Raw genomic sequence first — 18,171 nt, forward strand, 5'->3', positions numbered from 1 at the left:
GTTAAGGTTTGGTTCGATCTACTCTAGATAATGATTTATCTATAAAGTTTAGAAAAGACCGGGATTCCACATTCTACCCACCTTATAAAAATTTCATCCTAGAAATTTCGAACTCAGGTCGCATCCAATCACTTTAAACAAAGGAACAACAAAATCTCAAAGAATGTTGCAAAATCATCATTCAATCACAACATCATGACAGGGCACAACAGCCAAGAACACCTCAATCAAACATCAAACAAGAAGGAATGAAAATCATGGAACGGGAGTCCTACTTTCAAGTTCCTATATTCTTCGAACCGGGATTGCAAAGCATTCCTAAGTTCTTAAACAACAGAGTACACACAGGTTTCCCTAGGATTATTGCTCTAATACCAGGTTTGTCACACCCCAAATTTAGAACCCGGGCACTACTACTTCCCAAGTCCCAAACTTGGGTTGGAGCAACTCCCTCGCCACTTACTGGACTTGATGAACAATTACCGAACTTCCCAACATCAAACCCAGCTCATGGAGGAGATTTGTTTTTAAATGATTAATCTGTTTAGGTGGTTACACATTTTGTACATGGTATCAACGCATATGGAAGAGACGAACCTGGTTGACATGTCACACATAATATGGTGCACCAGCTCAACAGTAATGAAGGAAATAATATCAGACTCTAACAGCTCTTGCGTGCATCCTGAAAAAGTGTAAGTCATCTGTATGAGCAAACCACAGCTCGTGAGTCTATTATGTGCCGGGAGTAAAACATGGCTTATTAAGGCGCTCCTGTAAAGACATCCAAAACAACCATAGGCATGTTATCAACCGAGCATGTTATCATAGGTGAGCAGGTTATCAATCAAGCATATCATAAAACTACATAGGTTATCATGAACATGATATCAATAATAGACATGCCACTCAACAAACCACCATGAATCATTAGAATAGCCAACCATCATGAACAAGATAATTAAATTCTATTTTCTACTATATGGAATACGATGGAAAGGCAATGACAAAGTTGGCATGTGGAGTCGAGATGATAGTATGCGGTATTGCAAGCCGTGGGGTTCATCACAACGGACTTTTATCCAAACTAGTCTCATACCAGATTTAGATAACTAGACTCGATGTGGTAAACTCCTGATTTCAGTTTAGTTTCATTCCTAATCGAAATTGTGGCTATTACGAAAGTGCACATAATGATTTATTTGCGCACCACCAGCTTGAGTAAATAGTGGATGAATGAATGCATGAGTCAAATACTGAACATCCCTCATTTCTGCGATTACATCTCCACAACACATGATACATCTCCACCAGGAATCACAAACATACCACGCATGGGTAATCCACCATCCTCACATAAGAGTGGGACAACATCTCTCACCATCCGCTAGTACATCTCCACAACACATGATACATCTCCATCAGAAATTACAAATGTACCACACATGGGTAATCCACCATCCTCATATAAGAGTGGGACAATATTTCCAAAAAGCAAAGTATTGGGTGTGTCAATCCCTACCCATCTACCCATTGACTTAACAATGGGGGACCCTGATTTGTTTCGCCCTACCCAGCCTCAGCAATCGGAATACCACTCACCTCGACTTGGCACACGACGGTAGGTAGGCTCGTCACACCTCTTCCCTTCCCGGTCCCAGCAGTGGAAAGGACTCTTGCACCCATCATACTATGCTCACCCCCACTCGATACATGACAAAAGAGGACCCGATTGGCCAATTTTAACGGGTTCATTGGAGGATAGGCATGTCTAATATTGGGATCTAAGACTAGGGTGGCCATAGCACACCCTTCTCAGAACTTTCTCAATAATATCAACACTTGGGCCATCAAGCCTCAACACAAACCACATCACCCAACTAGCCATCACGTGGCTACCATATAAAACATCCACTCAGGAAATACATCACCATGAAAGCCCATATAATCAAGTGTGTAATCATAATGGCATGTACATACTCCAACTCCTTTGGACATTCATCCAGGCATAATGACCAACACAATGGCCCAAATACTACCATATAGACTAACACAAGGGCTCAAATACTACCATATGGACCAACACGAGGGCCCAAATCAAAACAATATCCAAAATCTCCCAACTCCTCTAGATCATGTCCAGGCATATAGAATAACACAAGGGCTCCAATTTCATGATGTGTTCATGCATGCATATAAAATGGATGATCATGAATCAACTATGTATATTAAACTATCAAAGGCAAAATAGATCAACTTGCCATGTTATGGCACATGGATGTTAAATAGTAAACCCTCGGGTCATAGTCCATTATCCATTAGGGATGCCCATGTACACCCTTAATCCTTTCTTAATATGGGCCGGATTTCAACCTTAGTACCCATAAACAATGGGCTTTAACCTAGCCCAACTAAGATTTAATCATCAATCTATAATCTAGTCTTATGAGACCCAACCATGTATATAGGCTACACGATGCATGCCATGTCCATCATATATTGGCTACATAAAACATGCCATAAACATTGTGTATGAGCTACACATCACACATCATCCACATATCACAACACAACACACACCATAATCATCTCATGCCCTCATGGGCTGTCACTTAACAATAGTACCAATTGGCCAAATAGACCACCAAACTAACAATAATAAAAACCACCTTCCCTTGACCATGGAAGTGGACTCACTTGGCCTCTCATCTAACGGTTACTTGTATCCAGCTTACATCCCAAGTTCTATAGGCAAGTAGGCTTTCACAAGCCCAGGGCACTAGGCCCAACACAAGAATAGCCAATGTTATGCAAATGCCCATACATTTAGGTGTCCTCAATAGCAAACTAGGGCCTCACACCTCTTGTAAGTACTTAATAAATGACCACCATGGCTCACGTAGCATGTACATACATAAGGTGTATAGGTGATGGTGGTACACAAGTTCTCGCATGCATCATCATTAAACATCAAATTCATCGTCACAACCTACATCATGCAAGCATGTGCATGAAGTACACAACATATAAGGATTCACATAAGTCATTAATATCATGGCCATCATCCATCACTATCATACATGCCTTAGGCATTAGTTGTCTGTCATGCATCAGGTTATCCTTACGTTCACCAACATCATTTATTCATTATCATCCATGCATCAAGTAAAACATGGTTATCTTAGTCATATTATCATCACGACAATCAATACGTGCATTATTATCACTTGGATATCAAACATGGTGGCCAACAACATGTTTTGTCATCATGCATATAAATATATAATATTATCATCATTACCATGAGGATCATTTCCACTTCATGATTAACATAAGAAATGTCATAAGTACCATACATAATAACTCATCCATCATCAATGCATATGCCATAATTCACCATCTATTAAATCATATCTATCATTTCAACTAACAACTCACCATCATCATTATCATGTTACCATACATGTATCATCATCTCACCCATCACTAGGTGCGTCCTACCTAGTGTGAGTTCCACATTGACCTTGGACTACACACAATGCATGGGGTCGTATAGGTCAAGTATGAGTCCCACTTGGTGAACCAATAGGCAAACTCAAAGGTATAAATGTCTAACTATAAGGCTTTTAATAGTGTGGATCTAACTCCACAACTAAGTGGGCCTCACACATTCCACCATTAACTAGAAACAATGGACAATCTTAAACACAAGGACAACATGCTAACATCTTTCATGTTATACATCATATTGGGCCCACTAGCCAGATACACAACAAATTAAGAAAAAGCCTAATTATTCAGTTTATGCATTGTAAAATAGGCTTCTCTAAGCATGGTCCACTTGACTAGAGGTAGTATGCAAGGCACGCTGCCCATTAGGCAATGGACCTGCCCAACGAGCTCAATGAAGGTTACCATTGTGGACTTCTCACTCCCCAACAATTTAGATGGGCCCAAGGCCACTTATATGTTAAGAGAACATTTGGACAACAAGATCTCTCCACTAAATATTTTACAAGTTATGTAACACGCATTTACAAAAACATGCTAGGTGGACCTCATTCCATGAAAGGTAAGGCCCATACAAGATAGCACATACCAGATGGCCCACTTAAGGTTTTGAGCCTAACAACACCCAGGAATTATTTTTCAGAGTTTAAATGCTACATTAAATGCATTTGGAAGGTGGCAGACCCCACTGACATGGCCCCACATAAATTCCATATCAAACAGACTTTTGGCGCAAGGTTGGTTCTGGGCCATTTTCAATTCTGATTTATGATCATGTGGGACCCACATTTGGTAAAAGGAAGGATCCATATGTTAGCTCTATACATGGGCTTTAAAAAGTATAAGGTAAGCCTCATTGGTTTGGAGTATACAATTCACGGTGATGTCCCAAACATGGGTACTTGGAGGAAATGTGCAGGAAACACAGTCCAGAATTAGTTTTATCCCGACTTTGAGTATGTCCCAAGGTTACAAGGGACCACTTTTCAGTATGTCGTTAGGTGCCCTTGGTAGTAATATATAAGTAATTCAAAAATTATAATCTGGGACCAACTAGTTGTGCACACATAATATTTGGTATAGGGCCAAACATAGGTATTTTAAATTTCTACACAACTGTGCCTTGCCCCATTTTGGGATCCACTCCTTGATCATATGAGGGCTGATTTGGCCCAAGTAAAATATAATATCTATATTCATTGATATATATTAAAGGTTCCAAGTGGTGTCCTATTCATATCCTTTGTATGGGGTCCACTACAGAGGCTTAAAGTTGGTGAAAATACAAAAATAATCAGACAGTTTTTAGCAATGGGGTCTGTAACAATTTAGGGCCCAATTTCCAAACACTTGGGGATCATTCTTGACAAAAAGGTGGGAGATCCCAGCTCACTTATATAATGATTAAACATCCCCCAAAGTGGGTCCCTTAATTACAGAGTGTGAGGCCCACTACAAGGTGTCAAAGAGGCCTACATCTAGTGCAGTTAGGTACTTAGAAATATTCCAGCAAACAAAAAGTGTAAAAGAAAGGAAATAAATAGAATGGCAAGTGGGGCCCACATGTTAGCAAAGCATAGATAAGAGACACACACCAATACACATGGTTGTCTAGATTAAATGAACTAATAAAATACATAAATCAAAAGTGGTCTCACTACCAAGTGGGTCTATAATAAGAGGATGAATGTTGTAGTCAACATACATACAACATACAAGTAACACATGAAATATCTTGATCAAATATCTATGATCAGATTTTATGTTGGAAAATCCAAGCCAATGGTGGTTTGGGAATACATCATTCAGGTCATTTATAGGTTTCCAACCATACAGAGCCTTGGATCCATCTGGATCACACATAGAAATTCAAGATTTGTCCATTTGGTAGTATTTGACAGTCTAGAATTTCTTAAATTCTATCATGAAGGAATCTAATCATAGAGACCGTATATATGATCATTAACTATCTTGAGTAAGTTAACAAAAAATATCAAATACATCTGACCATTGGAATTAGGGATATGACCTACACAAAAATGGTCACAACAAGCTCTCAGATACATTTTCGTACGAGGCCAAGATCTCAACCATCCGAACTCCGATTGAGGCTTATTATATACCATTGGAAAGCTACTTCGATTTTCTACAAACGCAATAGAACATATATTTTTAGTACATTCATTAAAGGAATTAAATATGGGTCTGTTGTTGGAAAATCGAAATCCTGCATGTGTTGTTGGACAGCAGCCAAGTAAAATTGATGCTATGGATGATTGGACCGTTGGATGGCTACAAAATTTGGCCTAAAGTTAGCTCATATTGTGGTCCCAAGTTTCAACTCTAATCTTAGCATAGTCGATTTTATACGAATTTTTCAAGTTGCTGTCCAAATAAAAAAACGGGATTACATGTGAAGGGTATGGATATAATGTTCATCATGGTGGGCCACACTGACGTGGGCCACCTTGCTGACCACCATAGCCATAAATACATGTACACAAGAACTCCATACCAGTGGGGCCCACACATATTAAGAAAATAAAAAGAGGAAGAAAGAGGAGGATAAGGAAGATGGAAGGAGGGATATAGACTCACCTCAAATGGATGGATGATTGGATGATGATGTGAAGTCCACTCCATCTAGGATTAATGGTAGGCCACACCTTGGTCCCACTCTCTCTCACTCTAATGGAGGTTGGGGGTGCTTAGGCGAAGGAAGGAAGGAAGGGGAGAAGAAAAGGGTGAGGTGTGGATGAGCAAGGGGAGAGGGCGTCCATGGTGGGCGTCCATGGAGGGACGTCTCTCCCTCCCTCCTTCCTCCATTTTCCTTTATTTTTTGCAGCAATGGAGTGATTGGGATGTTTGGGAAGTGAAGAGGTATGGCTGGAGTTATGATGGTTGTGGGATTTTAAAATGCATTAATTATGTTTTTTTAACAAAAACAAGAAAGTAAATGCATTTTTCAAAAATAAACAATAATGACACTTGGGAGGAGAAAATGCATGTAAGGAGGGGTGACGGCTGCCTGGAAGAGTGTGCTGGGTGTGGACCTGCAACAAGTGGACCATACAGATTTGGACAATTTGATGGTTTTGACGAATTGAGTATATCTTTGCACTCGGGTGTCGGATTGACATGTAGTTTTCGCCATTGTGACCACAAGGACAACACGGTCTTCATGATAGAGGTATCAAGATCATCTGAAATAAATAACTTGAGTGAGTTTTCTAGGTGCAGTGTATGGTCTTTCAACAGTGCGAGTTGGGACACGTGTGCACATGAGCGATGTTGCCAAAAATCGGGATCCCACATTAGCATTCAAGGATTCCAGGATAATAATTTTCCATTAAGAAGTGGTAGTTGGAACATTCATGAATGCAAGAGTTCATGATTCAATCCAAGTAATAAGTTTCAAGATGATTGCATTTAAGAATGGATTGAATGATGAACTCCCATGAAAAAAGAGGATGTGAGAGGGTGGATAATAACTCTTGTAATAACTCTCTTAAAACTCTCTTTTTCTCACTTAAAGAACCCTAAAAGCAAGCCCCCAAATATATAAGTAAAAATCCCAATGGTTAAAAAATGGTAGAAATTTGTCAGGATATGAATAATCGAATTTTACTTTAATGTAATTGAACTTCCTCTAATGTCATCGAATTCTTACACTGAGATTTACATATAAGTGTTGGATAGTTCTGCTTGATGTCATCGAGTGGCCTTTGATGTCATCGAATGCTAGCTCAATATCATCAGGATTTTCATAAAGAAATGCTTAGAGCTTGCTGGACAATTGTGTTCACTTTTCGATGTCATTGAACGTACTTCGATGTCATCAAAGTTTGAATTTCAATGTCATCGAAGCCAATTCAATGTCATTGAAGTTTAAATGATTTTCCTTTAAAAACTCTCTAGAAAATTTTGTCCATATTTCGATGTCATCAAATTTTGAATTTCAATGTCATCGAAGATTATATGGATTTTCCTTGTGAGCTTGCTGGAACTTTGAGTGCCTATTTTTCGATGTCATCTAGATAGGTTCGATGTCATGAGAATATCTCTAGAAATTTGGTTCTGGTTGTTGTACTAATAAGGCACTTTTTTCGATGTCATCAAAACTTAAAGTTCAATGTCATTGAGCAGTGTGCGATGTCATCAAGACTTAAGTTTCGATGTTATCGACAACAACAAATTTTGCATATGTCTATTTAAGTCCATCTGCTGCTAAAGTTTTTGCAAGTCATGCTTGTCAATGAGTTTTTCAAGATGGTTCTTGGGTAAGGTAGACCATTTTTAAGGGGGGGTTTATTTGCTAATAAGGTTTGTTTATAGATAAGAGGCTTAATATACCTATGTTGTGCTCTTGAACCTCTTCAACTTGGTGAGTCTTTGGTCTTGTAGTCTTTATATGGGGCTCACTGGACTCTAAGACTCAACATTCACATTAATTGACAAACAATGATACTTTTAATATCCACCTTTGTCAATTATGTGACAAAATACCTAACATTCTCTTGATATTGACATTGGCGAACTTCGGTGTTGGGAGTGGATGATCATTCATAACTAGTAGCACACATTCCCAAGATAGTAGTGTAATGCCCCAAAAATCGGGGGTCGAGCAAAGCTCAACTCCTGAGTTCCAACGCATCACTTATGCAACATAGAAAATGATGATTAAATGTTGTCCATATTAGTGCATTAAACATGAGTGGGATTACACCAAAATGGCATATCATACTCCAGAGTTACTTCAATTGAGCAAGCGGAAGACTGAGATGAACATATGAAGTATGAAAGAGTTTATCAATCCCCAGAGTATAAGTATGTTGTCAGGCTAAATAAATACAAGTGTTTGTTCCAAAATTTACAGAGTATCAAAATGTAACTGTCCAGCGAGTCCATGTATCCCTGTAATCCCTTCGAATCAGAACAAGGTCTACAGAGACCCGCTTGATAGCTGAATATAGGAGAATTCCTCCTCCTCATCCATGAATTCGGCTCTATCACGTAAGCCGCATCACAACCTACATCTAAATCAAAGTCTGGTTGGTGTTTTAAAACACCGTCCCAGAGTGGGAGTGAGTGATCAACTCAGTGGTACTATAAGGCAAAGGTTAACATATTATCAATTCAGTCAAGCAGTAATGATAAAGTAGTACAACAATCATATCCTAAATACTCTTGTTAATGCAGGAATGATATGCGTAATGATGCATGCCCTCGCCTGCACTCCCTCAGTGACATCATCTCACGATTGCGCATGGCAAACTCCCTAAACGTGCGCTTCCATGCCAAAGCACATGCAATGCGGGGCATGGTCGTGTTAGCCAAGTAATTTATTAGGCTTATTTATACAGTAAATTTGGAAAGCTAAGGTACCTCCCTTTATATTACTTACCCAAACAATGATCCATCTAAGGTCGTGAATCCTAGTTAATCACATATGATAGGCAAGTTGTAGGGCTTCACTCCTGATGAAAAGCAGTGGATAGGTAAGTTCATGAGTTCACACTCGAGGTCACTACGGAGAGGCTCATCACCTCAGCGTAGGCCTAGTTTATATTCGAGGTCACTACGGGAAGGCTCGTCACCTTAGCATAGGCCGACAACTCGAATACAGTATCCCATACCACCGTATTCGGCTCACGAGTTTGGGTTGCTCACTGGTCACTATGAGGAGGCTCGTCACCCCAACGTAGGCCGACAGCTCGACCACGGTGTCCCATACCACCATGTCTGGCTCATGAGTCTTGGTAGATCTTGGTACCATGGTTTAAATGGGCTTTGCATTGGTAAGTGGTACCTTAGATTCAAGCAGTAGCATCCATAGATGGTAAACACACAATAGGCCAATCGGGTTATTTGACAAGTTCGATTTGTACGAGCGCACATTGAATTGATCGACATGAAGCGCGTAAGAATTCCGCGTGGCCTAACCACGGTTGACAATCAGCGTATGGATCGGATTCATCAAACGTATCTAATGTGGCAAAACTAGTTCACCCACTCAATCAGGAGCCATTTGAACCAGCCTAGCTATATGTCCTAGAGGGGGGGTGAATAGGACTATGCCAAATTATAATTATAACAGCGGAATAAAATAAAAAGATAACCAAATAAAATAAATCAATTTACAATGTTGAAATAAAATCAACCTCAATAACCAAGTATTGAGAGGTTGATACGAATTCAGTTCTAAGGACAACCTTACAACATAAAAACCAAGGGTTTATGGCAGGAAAACCTTATTTCTAGAACGTCCTTTGTATCAAAAACTCAATCTAAAGAGAAATAAATAAATAGCAAGGAATTAAAATAAATTTTAGGAATTTAAATCTAAATTATTACAACATTCCACACACTTACTTGAAATGTAAATTTTACAACATTCACATCCACACATACATCCCACAAACTTGAATGATAAAAGATATAAAACTTAAGCAAGCATTCAAACCACAAGACAAAGAATTATAATGGTTCGCCTGTGTGTACACCAACTGTTTCACAACAGCCACACAGAATGCTACTCCACTCCTAATATCCTCACACAGGGGATATTAGCGTTCACTAACAAAATAGGTTTCACAGGTTCACCTAAAACCTTCACAATTGTGTCTTTTTAACTTGGGCTTACACAATCCAAAAACCCACACTTTTTGAGTTTTCTGGCTCTCCTCAGATAACCACACAATGAGATTTTTCTGGCGAATCTCAAACAAAAACCAAAAGAATGGAAATTTTACATAAACGTAAAATACATGGATTTCTCCTTTCGTAGCAGCCTGGAAGAACCAATCAGAGTAGAAGTTCGAATCAACATTCAATGTCCAATACTCACTTAACATGGTTCTAAGTTCTAATTTATTTTAAATTAAATCAAATGGGCTAGCTCTATTTGATTTTGATTCCAAGAAGAAAGAATTACAGAATTTCCCCTTTTCAAATCAGATTGGAATATAGATCAAAATCAAATAAAAATAAGCTAACAAAAGGAAATATTAATTATGCACAAAGTAGCTTTAAATGAACACTAACTTATCTCAGAGTGGAGCCTTGAATTTCTTTGAATTGAGTTATGAAATTCTGAGATTCGTGCTCAATTTATAGAAGCAGAAATCATGTCTATGACTGGTCTTAGGGAAACTTCGACTGGTTGTATCTTCAACAACATTTTGAATTTTTAAGCGCGATCTTTGAAAACCGTTATACAACTGGTTGTGGGGTGTCTATGATTGGTCGTAGACCACATACGACTGGTCGTAGATGACCTAGGACTGGTCGTAGGCAGCATGAGTTGGTCGTTGTAGTTTAAGTCGAGGACCCACGACTAGTCGAAGTTCAAGTCGTGACCACACCTACGACCGATCGAAGGACCTCCAAGACTGGTCATGGGCTAACCAAAAAATTTTAAAAATCTTCAACAACTTAGGATAGGTTGTGAAATTTCTTGGACTGGTCGAACCAGTGCTAGGACTAGTCGAACTAGGTCTAGGACTAGTCTTAGAACAGACCAAATTCATATATATACATACAGTTTGAATTATGTATCTGAAATTACCTACCCTAAGGTCATTCTAAGGTTAATCATACTTGGTACATGAAGTATGGATATTGAAACTCCATTCTATCAAATGATTGTTGACCTTTGAACTTTACAAAGCTTGAGATCTCTACTTGATGTAGCTTGATCTTAAGATCTTCGATAACTTGACATCAAACTTCAACTTGAGTTGCTCTTGAGTCTTGAAATGTACTTGAGTCTTGTACTCTTTATTGATGTAGCTTTGAACATTGATGTTTACAGTACATGGCTTGACTTGGCTTGAAGTCGATCATTGTACTTAACTTGAAGCACTTGTGAAGCAGTGTCTGGAACATATATAACAACATACAAACACAAGACACAAATAGAGTTTTGGCACAATAAAATTTGACAACCAAAGGAGCATGAGACCATAGCACTTAAAGTCTCACCCTTTGTCAAATTTGTGACAAAACACTCTCAAAGAGAATAAGAGAAGCACAACATGTTTAATAAAGAATCATACACCAGTTATCATAAACTAGCACACACATTCATTTAGAGGTAAGTCTCCTCTATACTCCTCTATAGTTAGTACTCCCCCTGAGTAGCACACATAGATATTCAAATAAAAAAAATGCTACTTAATGCTACTTAATCCTTAATCCATAACCAATTAGCTTCAAAAAGTCTTCTCCCCCTTTTCGTCACAAAATGACAAAGGAAGAACAAAATGATAAGAATGATAATTAGGAGAGAAAAGTAAGCAAGAGATGAAATAAAGTCCATACATCTAAATATCAAAAACCAGTCAGGTCCAAAGACAAATAAAAACAGTCATGCAAACTGAGATAAAGCAAAATAGTATACGAGTTATTACAGACCAGCAAATAAAAACATTCAGTTAGATCCTGAAGAAGGAGCAGGAATAGATGGATCAATTTTGTGCAAACCCTTAGTAACGCGCCGCATATACTTGCACATATAAGCAAATTGAGAAGTTTGGGTTACACATATTTCAACCACCTATTTCTCAAGAGAACGCAATCTCTCATCAAAGTCAAACGGAACAAAGTCAGGATCATTTTCAAAATCAGATTCTATTTCATCAAATATATCATCCATATTAATATCGTCTGGAGGAAGATTATCACCCTCATCTTCATTCACACCTGCTGCTCTACCTTCTCCAACATCTACTTAGCCCTCAGCCAATTGCAACTTCATTTTGTTTAAGTTGGAGTTGTTGAAAATGAGGTGTTGGTTAGGAGCCTCTCCAACAGGCATAGCGACTAGCATATGAGTAGCTAACACAGTCATTAAGTAAGCAAAAGGAAGATCACTATGACCTGGATGGATACGAAACTGAATGATGGAATGACATATCAAAGAGGGCAGACAAACATTTGCACCAGTGATGATAGAATACAAGATACGAACCATGAATATAGTCAGTTCTATTTTGTTACCAAAACGAGGATACAGATTAGAAGTAAAGATACGATGCAAAAGTCTGTATCTAGGTAACAAATATTTAGTTATGAGGGCATTCCCGTTCTGAGTCCAATGAGCATCCATGTTACAAAGTGCTCTAGTATAAATACGTTTTTCAGATTCAGAAACTTTCTCAGCTAGAGTGCTAGGTGGAATACCATCATTATTAACAGGTATATCCATAAGGCCTAAATTTAAATGATGATGAACAGAAAAAGGCCCTTCTCTAGTAGCAATAGAGAAAGTTAATTATTTAGTAAAAAATTCAGATATGCATCCAAACATGCTCTACGTAATGGATTGGTATGTCGCCCCGTCCCAATGTAGGATATTATCCCAACCTACAGATTGGAGAAGAGGAAGGAGACCGAAACGAGCGATGTAATCTAAATCAACGGCTTTTTCACAATGACATTACGTAGACGCAAATCACGCACATAAGATGGATCATCTTCGGGAGACCGAAGATGGCGTCTTGTAATAGGAGTTGATCTGGATGACAAGGGACCTCTAGTATTTTTCTTTTTCCCTCTAGAGTCCATATTCTTAAAGAAATCTCAAAGTAGAGATGGGTTTTTCTAGATCCGCAAATGGAAAAGAAAACCCTAAAATGCTCAAGGCAAACTTGAAATCAACTACTCAAATGAAGAAATTGAAGAAAATTAGCCATGAATCTACAAGAAAGACAAGCAAAATCCTCTGACCTGGTTGAATTAAACACTAGGGTTCGACTAGTCGTAGCTTGACTTGTTGGAGAGAAAAGTGAAATTGAGGAAGAAGAGAGATTTCCCCAAATTAAAGAAGTCAGTGCGCTCCACGACCGGTCTTGAGAAATACATGACCGGTCGTACCACGACTGGTCGTGTATGACCACGACTGGTCAAGTACCGGCTAAAAATTGTATTTTTCAGTGAAGTTAAAAATTTAACCACAAAAATACATAAACATATATACAATATGTTACAATTATGCAAGAATATTCAATAAAAATTGCACATACCGAGGTCAAACTTTAATTTATTGAACCTGCTTTTGTCAAGTGGTTTAGTAAATATTTCAGCAAGTTGAGTCTCGGTTGGAATGTATTCCACAGATATTATTTTTTCTTCCATTAATTCACGAATGTAATGATACCTAATGTCAATGTACTTGTTACGTGAATGCTAGATTGGATTTTTAGAAATATTTATTGCACTAGAATTATCACAATATAAAACCATTGAGTCCTGTGCAATTCTATAATCACTTAACATACGTTTCATCCAAACATGCTGAGTACATGCATTTCCTACTGCGATGTATTCAGCCTCAGCAGTGGAAAGCGATATAGAACTTTACTTCTTGCTAAACCAAGAAACCAAGCAATTTTCAATATAAAAACAACCACCACTGGTTGATTTTTTGTCATCAATATTACCTGCCCAATCAGCATCTGAGTACCCAGCCAACTGAAAACTAGTATCATATGGATACCAAAGACCCAAATTAGCAGAACTTGTGACGTATCGCATAATTCACTTAACAGTAGTTAAATGTGATTCTTTAGGATTAGACTGATATCTAGCGCAAATACCAACACTAAAAGCAATATCAGGTCTACTAGCAGTTAAAGAAAGTAAACTGCCAATCATACTACGATACAATTTAAGATATACATCTTTACCTGTAGAGTCTTTTAAGAGTCTTAAAGTTGTACTCATGGGAGTATCAAAATTCTTACCATTCTCAAATCCGAACCTTTTAATCAAGTTCAAAGCATACTTGGTTTGAGAAATAAAAATTTCATCAGGTTGTTGTTTTACTTGCAACCCTAGGAAATAATTTAATTTCCCAACCATGCTCATTTCGAACTTAGATTTCATTAAATCTGCAAACTCAATAGTCATGTTAGTACAAGTTGATCCATAAATAATATCATCAACGTAGATCTGAACCCTTAAAATATCATTATTGTGTTTCTTATCAAAAAGCGTCTTATCGACACAACCCATTTGAAAATTATGACTGAGTAAAAACTTAGTCAATTTCTCATACCATGCCCTGGGAGCTTGTTTTAGACCATAGAGAGCCTTTTTAAGATGGTATACATGATCAGTTAACTTAGGGTCTTCAAACCCTGTAGGTTGTTCAACATATACCTCTTCATGTAAATCGCCATTTAAAAAGGCACTCTTTACATCCATTTGATAAATCTTAAATTCTCTATAGCATGCAATGGATATAAAAACTCTGATTGATTCAAGGTGAGCAATTGGGGCAAAGGTTTCATCATAATCGATGCCTTCAATTTGAGTGTACCCTTGTACAACCAGTCTTGCCTTGTTTCGAATTATATTTCCAAGTTCATCAGACTTATTTTTAAAAATTCACTTTATTTCGATAATGTATTTATCTTTAGGTCTAGGAATGAGATACCAGACATCATTACGAACAAATTGATTAAGTTCTTCCTGCATGACAACTATCCAGTTTTCGTCAAAAAGAGCTTCTTTTATATTAGCCGGTTCAATTTCGGATGTAAAACATACATAATTACATGTCTTCTAATTTTCTACGAGTGCGTACACCAGTGAGAGGGTTTCCAAGAATCTGAGTAGTTGGATGATCTTTAACCGTCCTTAATTTAGAATTAACTTGATTTGATGAATTTTCTGGTTTGTTAATTAAAAGAACTTCATCATTATCCGAATTAGGGGCAAGTGTATTCAATTGATCATCAATGACCACATTAATGGACTCTTGAATTACACCAGTCCTGTTGTTCAGTACACGATATGCACGACTGTTTAAAGAGTATCCTAAAAAGATCCGTTCTCTTAGTGTCAAACTTTCCCAAATTTTCACCGTCACGTAAAATATAGCACTTGCTGCCAAAAACTCAAAAGTATTTAATAGTGGGCTTCTTATCAAACCAAAGTTCATAAGTAGTTTTATTATCAGACTTACATGTATACACTCGGTTGATAATATAGCATGTAGTATTTACGACTTCAGCCCAAAGATTTCTAGGGAGCTTCATACTATTCAACATTACGTTTTCCATTTCTTGAAGCACTCTATTTTTCCTTTCCACAATCCCATTTTGTTGTGGTGTTTTGGGTGTAGAGAATTCATGTGATATTCCCTAATCGGTACAAAATTTCTCAAAAATGCTATTCTCGAATTCAGATCCATGATCACTACGGATTTTACAAACTTGTGAGCCTTTTTCAGTTTAGATCCGTTTGAGAATCTTTTTTTATTTCATCAAGGGTTTCTGATTTATCCCTTAAGAAGGCTACCCAAGTGAATCTGGTAAAATCATCCACGATCACCAGTATATATTTTTTGTCTCCTCGACTCTCCATCCTAGTAGGTCCTATAAGGTCCATATGGAGAAGCTCGAGTGGTCTTAATGTAGCATTGGAGTTCACCTTTTTGTGAGAGCTCCTTGTTTGTTTGCCAATCTGGCATTCGCCACATATTTTGTCTACTTTCTGTATTTTAGGTAGACCTCTTATTAGTTCTCTGTTGCTCAATCTATATAGATTACGGTGGTGTACATGTCCAAGGCATTTATGCCATAATTCAGTCTCATCGGTATGGACCATGTAGCACGATTGATTAGATGAGTTATCATCACTTAAATATAGCAGTTTTCAGAAGTTTTACGACCAGTTAATATAACAGAACCCTTTTTGTTTATTATTCACAACCTTGATTGGAAAATTTCACACTATGGTTGTTATCGCATATTTGAGATATGCTTAACAGGTTATGTTTTAGCTCCTCAACATATAAAACATTCTTAAATATGGGGAAGTTTAGAGTTGAACTGCACCTTGGCCAATAATCTTGCAGTTGCTACCATCACCAAATGTGACTGATCCATCAGTCATATCTTTTAGATCAGTGAATAAAGCCTTGTCGCCTATCATATGTTTGGAACATCCACTATCAAGGTACCACTTCGAATGACTTGTAGCTTTGAAAGCAGTGTGTGCAACCAAGCAAGCAACTTTAGGAACCCATTTCAGAACTGTTTTGGGTTTGAGAGTATAGTTGGTCTTCTTCTGTCTGTTGTTGTAAGAATGATCTACTGAGTTAGATTTTAAGAGCTCCTTGAGTAAATCAACTATCTTTTCAACAAGTGGGTTTCGGTTCTGATTTTTAAAGTTGACATAATTGCTTTTATATTTTTGAAAAGTTTTTGTATTTTTAGAAAAACCTTGATAAGTACTTTTTCCTTTTGAGTTTGAGGTCTCTACTTTCACAAACTTAGGAGGAATATTCTTTTGTTTAGGAGGTATATTCTTATCATAGCCCAACTCGGATCAATCGCCACATTTTCTTGATCCGGATAATAGTTTTTCTAATTTTGGATCACCTTGGGCATATCTCCATGTGTCCTTTAAACTCAGAAGAGAAGTTAGTTCAGATTTAAGTTTCTCATCTTCAGATTGTAGATTTTCAATCAAGGAAGATTTGAAATCCAAATCGCATTTTAATTTTTCAAAACTATCTGAAATGAGGGATTTTTCTAAAACAAGATAATCAAAATTTTCTTAAGCTTCGAAAACTTTTCTTTCTGAAGTTTTAATTTTACTGTAATTTTACAACTTTCCTTGTATAGGGCATTATAAGCATCTTGAAGATCTTCTTCATTGTCATGATCATTATTCAGATTTTCTTCACTAGTTGAATCATCATGATCTGAAAAAGTGAACTTGGCTATAGTCATAAGAGCCTTATCATTGCCTGACTCGGTTTTAGAATCTTCTGATTCAGAAGTAGCTTCAGAGTCAGAAGATTCATCCTAAATAGCCAACATTCCTTTCCTTTTAGGTTTGCCCTTTTTAGGACACTTGTTTGCTAAATGTCCATATTCTTGGTAGTTGTAACATTGACTATCTTTTAATGATTTTCGAGTCTTAGATTTTGATCTCTTATCATTAGATTTTTGAAAATCAACCCTCTTTTTACTTTTGAAAATCTTGTAAAAATTTTTAGCAAGAAGAGCCATATCATCTTTAGAATTTTCTAAATCAGAATCTTGAGAAATACATTTAGAAGATTTAAGGGAAATAGATTTGCCTTTAGGAGCTTTAAAGTTTAACTCATAAGTTTGTAAAGAACCAACTAGTTCTTCTACCCTCATATTGTCCGTATCACGAAGTTTCCGGATCACGGTTACCTTAGAGTTTGAACCGTTCAGGAAGTGAGCATAGTATCTTTGCACACACTTTACTTTCTGGAATTTTATTGCCAAGTCCCCACAGAGTTTACAATGTCATTTAATCTTGTATAAAAGTCCATAAACATTTCATTCCCCTCCATATGAATTCTTCAAATTTGGTTGTGAGGAGTTGGACTTTAGATTTCTTGACAATTGAAGTACCCTCGTGTGTCATTTCTAAAATATCCCAAGCTAGCTTTGCAGTATCATAGGATATGATTCTTTTGAACTCATCCGATGATAATGCGCAAGTGATTGCATTTAGTACTTTTGCATTGGCACTACTCTCATTTTTCTGAAGGGTGGTCCAAGAGAAATAAGGAGTTACTCTTATAGATTTTGAACCATCGATTCCAGTCACTTCAGTGGTAGGTGGGTTCCATTCAGTCACTGTGGCTTGCCAGACACTCTCATCCATTAA

Source organism: Magnolia sinica, chromosome 14 (assembly GCF_029962835.1).
Source record: "Magnolia sinica isolate HGM2019 chromosome 14, MsV1, whole genome shotgun sequence".
Taxonomy (NCBI): Eukaryota; Viridiplantae; Streptophyta; class Magnoliopsida; order Magnoliales; family Magnoliaceae; genus Magnolia; species Magnolia sinica.